This window comes from Trichechus manatus, unplaced genomic scaffold (genome assembly GCF_000243295.1).
Source record: "Trichechus manatus latirostris isolate Lorelei unplaced genomic scaffold, TriManLat1.0 scaffold00058, whole genome shotgun sequence".
NCBI classification, from domain to species: domain Eukaryota; kingdom Metazoa; phylum Chordata; class Mammalia; order Sirenia; family Trichechidae; genus Trichechus; species Trichechus manatus.
This window is the reverse complement of record NW_004443994.1, coordinates 3663289-3672086: the sequence shown is the minus strand read 5'-3', so window position 1 is coordinate 3672086 and position 8798 is coordinate 3663289. Positions and strand designations below refer to the sequence as shown.

General features: G+C 37.5%; 1 pseudogene; it reads left to right on the top strand.

Annotated features, from left to right (window-relative positions):
• Nucleotides 1-8295, top strand: part of LOC101355443 (guanylate-binding protein 6-like) — a 21702-nt pseudogene extending 13407 nt beyond the window's left edge.
• Nucleotides 8296-8798: the final 503 nt, after the last annotated feature.

Sequence of the window (8798 nt, the reverse complement as noted above, 5' to 3'; positions counted from 1 at the left end):
ATTTGATGTTCTAGGGTTTCAGGATTGTTGATTCTCTGTTTGGCTTAGTTTTTCGGATCTTTGTTGTGGAGGGACGGCGTGGTGCTTCTGCCTAGACCGCCATCTTGCCAGAGTCCTCTCCATGGTACGTTTTTTCATTTATGTAGATCTCTTTTGGTATCTTGCAGTAGTGTTTTGTAGTTTTCATTGTAGAGGTCTTTTACTTCCCTAGTTAGAATTATTCCTAAGCATTTTATTTTTTTCAGGGACTATTATAAATTGTATTGTTTTCTGGATTTCCTTGTCGTTGATCTCTTTATTGATTTTTGAATGTTTATTTTATATCCTGCTACTCTGATGATTTTTTCTATTAGTTCTCATAGTTTTCTTTTGGGTTTTCTATATATAGTGTCATATCATCCACAAATAGGGTAAGTTTTACTTCTTCTTTACCAATTTGGATGCCCTTTATTTCTTTCTCTTGCCTTATTGCTCTATCTAGGACTTCCAGTACAATGTTAAATAAGAGTGATGATACAAGGCATCCTTGTCTTGTACCTATTCTCAAGGGTAATGTTTTCAGACTCTTTCCATTAAGAATGATGTTGGCTGTTGTTTTGCATAGATGCCCTTTATTATGTTGAGGAATTTCACTTCTATACCTATTTTATTGAGAGTTTTTATCAGGAATGGGTATTGGACTTTTTCAAATGCCTTTTCTGCATTGATTGAGATGATCATGTGATTCTTTTCTTTTGTTTTATTTATGTGGTGGATTACACTGATTGATTTTCTAGTGCTGAGCCATCTTTGCATACCTGGTATGAATCTCACTTGGTTGGGGTGTATTTTTTTTAATATGATGATTAATTCGATTGACTAGAATTTTGTTGAGAATTTTTACATCTATATTCATGAGAGATATTGGTCTGTAATTTTTTTTGCAGGGTGCCTTTGTTGGTTTTGGTATCAAGGTTATGCTGGCATCATAGAGTGAATTCAAAAGTATCTTTTCCTTTTCTGTGTTCTGAAATTGTTCAATTAGTACTGGTGTAAACTCTTCCAGAATGTTTGGTAGAAGCTGTCTGGGCCAGTGGTTTTTTTTTGTTGGGAGTTTTCTTTTTTTTTTTTTTAACTTTTCAATAGCTTCACTTATTATAGGTCTGCTCAGAGTTTCAACATCATTTTGTGTTAGTTCAGTAGATAGTGTGTTTCCAGAAATTTGTTCATTTCCTCTAGGTTTTCAAATTTGGTGCAGTATAGTTTTTCATAGAGCTCTGTTATGATCCTTTTTATTTCAGTTGGGTTTGCTGTAATGTTCCCAATTTCATTTCTTATTTGGGTTATTTGTAGTCAAATCCTTGACAACTTCAATTTCTTTGCAATTTATCATGATGTGGTTTATTTGTTAAGGTGTGAGGATTTTCATTTTCTTTATTTTCAGGTGTAATCCATACTGAAGGCTGAAGTCTTTGACCCTCATCAGTAAGTGCTTCAAGTTGTCTTTATTTTCAGCAAGCAAGCTTGTGTTTTCTTCATATTACACATTGTTAATGAGACTTCCTTCAATCCTGATGCTGTGTTTGTCTTCATATTGTCCAGTCTCTTGGATTATTTGTTTGATATACAGATTGAATAAGTATGGTGAGGGATACAGTCCTGAGACACACATCTCCTAATTTTTAACCATGCAGTATCCCCTTGATCTGTTCAAATGACAACCTGTGGAATTATATATATGTTCCACATGAGCACAGTTCAGTGTTCTGGAATTTTCATTCTTTGCAATGTTATCCATAATTTGTTATGATCCACATAGTCAAATGTTTTTGTGTAGTCGATAAAACACAAGTAAATATCTTTCTGGTATTCTCTGGTTTTGTCCTAGATTTGTATGACATCATCAGTGATATTCCTTATTCCATATCCTGTTCTAAATCAAGCTTGAACTTTTGGCAGTTTCTTGTCAATGTATGGCTGCAATTGTTTTTGAATTATCTGCATCAGTATTTTACTACATGTGATACTAATGATATTGTTTGATAATTTCCACATTCCATTTGATCATCTTTCTTTGGAATAGGTACAAATATAGATGTCTTCTAGTCAGTTGGCCAGGTAGCTGTCTTTCGAATTTCTTTACATAGACAAGTAAATGGTTCCAGCATTGTGTCTATTTGTTGGAGCATCTCAATTGGTATTCCATCAATTCCTGGAGTCTTTTTTAACCAATGCCTTCAATGCAGCTTGAACTGCCTCCTATACTACCAGTGATTCTTGATCATATGATACCTCCTAAAACAGACAATGAATAAGGAAAACCAAAAAAGTATTGATGACTTTGCATTGGCAAAGAATAGTGAATATACCATGGACTGCCGAAAGAATGAACAAATGTGTCTTTGAAGAAGTACAGCCAGAATTCTCCTTAGAAGTGAGGATGATGAAACTTCATCTCACATACTTTGGACATGTTATCAGGAGGGATCAATCCCTGGAGTAGGGCATCATACTTGGTAGAGTAGAGGGTCAGCCAGAAAGAGTAAGACTCTCAAAGAGATGGATTGACACAGTGGCTGCAACAATGGACTCAAGCATAACGATTGTGAGGATAATGCAGTACTAGGCAATATTTCTTTCTGTTGTACATAGGGTCACTATGAATGGAATCTGAATCAATGATACCTAACAACAAAAATGAAATGGTCGAATGTCAACAAAATTCTTTTTGGCACAGTGACTTTGTATATTCTTTTCACCCACTTTTGATGCTTCCTGCATCATTCAGTTTTTTTGCCTGTAGAACCCTTCAGTATTGAATCTCGAGACTTTAATATTCTCTTTAGTTTTTTCATCTTGAGAAATGATGATATGTTCTGTCCTTTTGTTTTTATAATTGCAGTTCTTTGCACATTTCATCATAATACTTTACGTAGCTACTTTGTTGTTAACAACATGTTTCAGTGTACAGAAGCACAGATGACTGCAAAGATACAAATGTCCCTGGTCCTGAAAATTTTCAACTTCCATACCCCAAGCCTTTGCCAGCTATAAACTCTTTTTCCTATTCTTCAGGCAAGAATCCCAAAGCTCAAATATCCAATCTGCCCAGGGAGTGCATCAGGTATTTCTTTCCAAAACGGAAGTGTTTTGTTTTTGACTGGCCATGAAGTGACAAAGAACTCCAGTCCATATTGAGGATGTGATAATTGAGGAACTGGATCCTAATTTCCACAAGCAAACAATTTCTGTTCTTATATCTTCACCAACGCAAAGACCAAGACCCTCAGAGAGGGAATCATAGTCAATGGGAATCGTGAGTCTTTTTTTCATATTTTTATGGGCTCTAACATGTGTTGGGAGTCCCTTGGGCATGCAAATGGTTAAGTACTCAATTGTTTACCAAAAGACTGGCAGTTTGAACCCACCCAGTGGTGCCTCTGGAGACAAGGCTGGTGATCTGCTTCTGAAAGGTCAAAGAATTGAAAACACTATACAGCAGTTCTAATCTGCACTCATGGGGTCTCTAAGAGTTGGAATCAGCTTGACAGCAACTAACAACAACAATATGTGATGAATATATTATGTAATTTGTTTCTTAGTATTTTTATTTGATTCAGGATAGAAGTATGGATATACAGATATTTGCACTCCCTGAAGAAATATGTATATTTTAGTATTTATATTTTTTGGGGGGTTTGCCAATACTTCCCCCAAATTGTAAACATTGTCATTAGATATCTGGGGCTTCATGTTTCTCAAACAATCCTCCACTCATGATAAAATTGCTGAAAGCTTGTAAGAACAGAATATACCGTCTTCTCAGGGAAGGTCCTATATGAAAAATATTCTTTGCAAGAAGAATGCAAAGGATACTTTTGGAGTTTAATGCAGCCCAGAAATAAATATTAGCCCATAAATTCCTGAAAATTCATTGGAAACCTATGAAATAGGAATAAATATGACCTGATTTATTCTACCTACCTGACTACTTGTATAATTTATTTCCCTTTTAATATCTTTCAATGGGAAATTAATTTTTTCCTGACACTCTTGAGTAGACTAGATGAAGGTAGATAACTTAATTTTTTTTAATGCTCTGGCCTGGAGAACCATACAAGGAAGAGTCAATAGGAAAATGAAGGTGATGATATTAGAAAGAAGTAGGTGTATGTGTGTATTTGTGTGATTTTAGAAAGGTAGTCTCAGAATCTTGGAACTTGATATTTATGCTTAAATTTCCTGCCTCGTTCAGGGCTGGGGACTCTGGTGGTGACCTATGTGGATGCCATCAACAGTGGAGCAGTGAGTGACTTGTTTACAGAATGCAGTGACAACTCTGGCCCAACATGAAGACTCGGCAGCCATGCAGAAGGCAGCCGACCGCCACAGCGAGCAGATGGCTCAGCGTGTGAGGCTCCCCACAGACACACTTCAGGAGCTTCTGGATGTACACATGGCCTGTGAGAAGGAAGCCATTGCAGTCTTCATGGAGCACTGCTTCAAGGATGAAAATCAAGAGTTCCAGAAGATGCTCGTGGTACTTAATATTTACCTTTTGTGTCACTTCCCATTAAGGAATGAAACCTACAGGTGCTTTTATTGACCCTATGGCTTATCTCTAACTCAAGGATAAAGTAGTCTGGATTCTCATAAGAGAGAACCTTATGGAGGGCTATATTTCCCCATTTTTTCCCTAAACATTATGCAATTTATCCACAAATCTAGATGCTCACTGAACAAAATCAGTATAGGTATCTCTTCATGTGAATAATTCTATAGATTCAAAGCCTTCACAAAGCAGCCAAAAGTCATTCCTGAGCTTGTTGCTTTTCTGAACACACTCTCATTCCTTAGGAGCAAAGTTTCTTTTATCATAACCTCATTTCAGGCTATTCTTCAAATAATAATGTTCTTGTTGTTTCATTGTATCACTGAAGACAGAATCAGTGGCTGCTACAGGTGCAAGGAATCATAGAGATGATGTAATGCAACCCTATCATTTCACAGATGAGGAAACTAAGGCCCATATAGGATAAGAGAGTTTTCAGAGTTGGGAGTAGATCAAGTCCCCTGATTCCTGATTCACTGCATACACTCATTGTTGTTGTTAGGTGCCACTGAGTTGATTTTTACTTATGGCAACAATTGAGAATTCTCCTAGTTTCTTTACAATTTTATCTTCCCAGTTCCTTTCTTCTGATGACTTTCGTCTGCATTTCCCTTGTAGGAAATCATAAAGAATAAAAAGGAGAATTTCTTGCTGCAGAATGAAGAGCCCTCTGTTAAATACTGTTGGTATAGACTGAATCAGCTTTCAAAGTCCCTGATGGAAAGTATTTTAGCCGGAACTTTCTTTGTCCATGGAGAGCACAAGCTGTACGTAGAAACAAACAAAAAGATTGAGCAGGACTATTCTCAAGTGCCTAGGAAAGGAGTAAAGGTGAGGAGCAAAGGGAGCACAAGGAAGCCTACAGACCAGAATCAAGGGGGTCCCTGAAATCTGATAACACAGCACCAGGTGTAAGGAAGAAGAGAGCATGAAGATACCACAAAAACTTTAAGTTTCAATGCCCTTTATTTATTCTTGTGTATAAACATTTGAGGGTAGAAATGTTCATTTCCAAAGAAAAAGTATGGAAATCAAAAACCCAGGAGAAACAGAACAGAAATTACTCATTCCCTTCACCAAACCAGGAGACAAATTTTGCCAAGGTCTGAAGACTTACAAATAAAATTGGAGTCTTTGCACTCAGGGAGGTTCAAAAGTGAGAGTCAAATAAATGAACAATTGCAACAGAGCTATGCACTATGAACCTGTGGTCCTGAACTTCACCAGTAGTGGTAATAAACATGATAGAAATAATACAACTAAAATATATTGAGCAATTTTTTCTGATATGACAGGCAATGATAAGCACTTTCCCTAGATGTTTTAATTTAATCTTCTAAATAAGGTTATGAAGCATCTACTCACATTCTCCACATTTTACAGATGGGAACCAGGAGGCACAGGAAGGCTAAATAATTTGCCTAAAGTTACACAGCTAGCAAGTGTCAGGGGAGAGCAGTGGCATAGATTAGAGACAGCATTTCCCATTGTTTGAAAAGATGGTCTAGGAAACCGTCTGGAAAAGGAGGGTAATGTAAACTTTGAAGTATTTGTACATATTATCCAAGTTGAGATGTTACATAAAGGTGAGAACCCTAGGTAGATGTACAAATATGTAAAAGCATCCAAGGGTATGTGTTTGTACAATGGTACATAGTTTTGACTGGCTAGAACCTAAGGCAGTGGTGGGAAGTAGCACTGGAAGAGGGATTGAAAGAAGAGAAGAATGACAATTAGGAAGGTCTCTGGTCACACTAAGAAGTTTGGACTATGTAGGGGTATGCTGGAGGATTTTAGCAGGAAGCAAAAATGACATGGACAGACTTGTTTATGCAGCACTAATCTTCTAGTGGAAATATTAGTTCTTTGCTCTTTCTTCGTTCCCTCAGGCAAACGAGGTCCTCCGTAGCTTCCTGCAGTCTCAGGGTCCAATAGAAAATTCTATTCTGCAGCCAGACAAAGCCTTCACAAATGAATAGAAAGTCATAGCATGTACGTGGTAGGGCTGAGCCCACAGTGGGTGAGGTGGTTCCGGCAATGTCCTCTGATGAATCTGAGAGGAAGATCTTCCTGAAACAATGAGCTTCTTCTCCTTCTGTTGAACACACATTCTGCTGAATCTGAAAATAACAAGGGGATTGTGGTTGTAACTCCAGCCAGACAAGCAGGGCTTTTCCCATCACATTTTTAAACCTGCTCTTGATGTCCAAGTCGATACGGGGTGAATTCAGGGGTTTCCCACCTCCTTTTCAAATTTTGTTTGGTCTCTGATCTCAGGCAGGTAGAGCTCAGGCCTGAACTATTATTTTCTTGTCTTTCTAAAATCTTCATGGGCAGTGGAGCAAGCCAAGAAGGAGGCAGCTGAGACCGAACTGGAACTCCTAAGACAGAAACAGATGGAGCAGCAGCAGCAACAGGGAGCTTAAGAGAGGAGTTTAGAGGAAGACAAGGGCCAACTGAAAGAGAAACTGGAGGAGGAAAGAAAGAACTATATTAGAGAGATAGAAAGGATGACGGAGCATAAGTTGAAGGTAAGTCTGGCTGGGACCTTGATAGTGCCTGAAGGTCATTGCCCTGGTGCCCCAGGAAGGGGTGGGTCAAGGTTAGAACAATATAATGGAAGGAAGCTTCATTGCTATCTACTGCATGATCCACTAAAAGCCCTGAATCCTTCTAGTTTTTCAAGAGGCCTTTGAGTTCTGTTCCACACTGAGACTCTGGAGAGTCCAGAATGACTCTGGCCCATCAAGCCTTTGGAGAATATAATAGGTTTGAACTTCTATTTTGGGTGATTCTAAATTAATTTCACAAGGCCATATATTTCAACCAAGTGTATCTAAAATAAGCAGCAGCAGTTTACTTTACCAAGGTCACTGCCAATTATCAGGAACCCAAAGACCCTGAGTTAGAGCCACACTGACCTAAAACTATCAGATGAGTCCTAATTAGAAATACAGGAAACTGTTAGGATCTAACATTGCTGCATTCGTCTCTAGTGAGGATAGCCTGCCCAAGTCACCACTTAGCACAAGGGAATTCTCTTTTTTCCACCTGGAAAATTTTATTGAGATTTCTAGATTAACTTACAAGTTCCTATTATTTTTAAGGTACAGATAACCATGCCATCTGAAGTCAGACTTAGAATTACTGCGATCAGAAAAATGACTTCCTCCAAACTAGTGTGCTTTGGTTGGAACATATTTCAGCATTTGTTCTCATGCCTGGTTTAGTACCCTAGCAAAACTCAAATGGAGGGTGAGTATTAGCAATTTTGTAAACTGTGCTTTCTCTCAATGTCCAGATCCAAGACAGAAGATATTCCTTGTTTCAAATATTCTCCTCTTGTGATCTAGTAAGAGAGAACACTACTAGGAGTAAAATATAGACAGTTTCACAAAGTTCTTAAATACAAAAAGGTGATTCTTTACAAATTTCAGATTTTAAAAAATTTACTCCTTTCTCATCTTTTATTTTAGGTCCAAGAGGATCTGCTTAGGGAAGGATTTAGAAAGAAATCTGAAGAGATGAATGCAGAGATAAATCATTTGAAAAATCTTGTTAATACTACTAAAAATGATGATACTCTCTTAATTTCATGGGCCCTCGACAAATTTGCCAATGAAATTAGTTCAATCCTGTCTGCATCTGGTAAATTTATTTATAATGTTGTGAGAGACTTCAGCTCACTGTTTAAAAAGAATTAGCTGTGGAGCGTAAGCTGAAGATTAAGTTGGCCAGGACCTTTGTAGTGTCTGAATTATAGAATGTGGTTATATGCTCTGACCTATTTTTGGTATGTTAGTTTTTCATTTCTATTCAGCAAAGTCTTAAACATAGAGTGTCTACTAGAGGACATCGTTCCTTGGACAGGTTAGATAGAATAATTGTTGATTTTATTAGCTAATTTAAAGGAGAGACAAACAGTGCTTTAACTTTGGTGTTTGCCAATTCCGGCCTGTGTACCAAATCAGGCCTGCTACCTGATTTTATAAATAAAGGTGTACGGGAACACAGCCACGCTCATTTATTTATGGTTGCTTGAGTAGTTAAAATGAACATTGTATGGTCCAAAAAGCCTAAAATATTTATTTCCTGGCTCTTGAGAGAAAAAGTTTGCTATCACCAGTTTAGAAGATGGAATGGAGAATAAGATCAAATTTGCAATAGCAGTAAAAAAATGCTTCATATCAAGAACGCTACTGTAAGT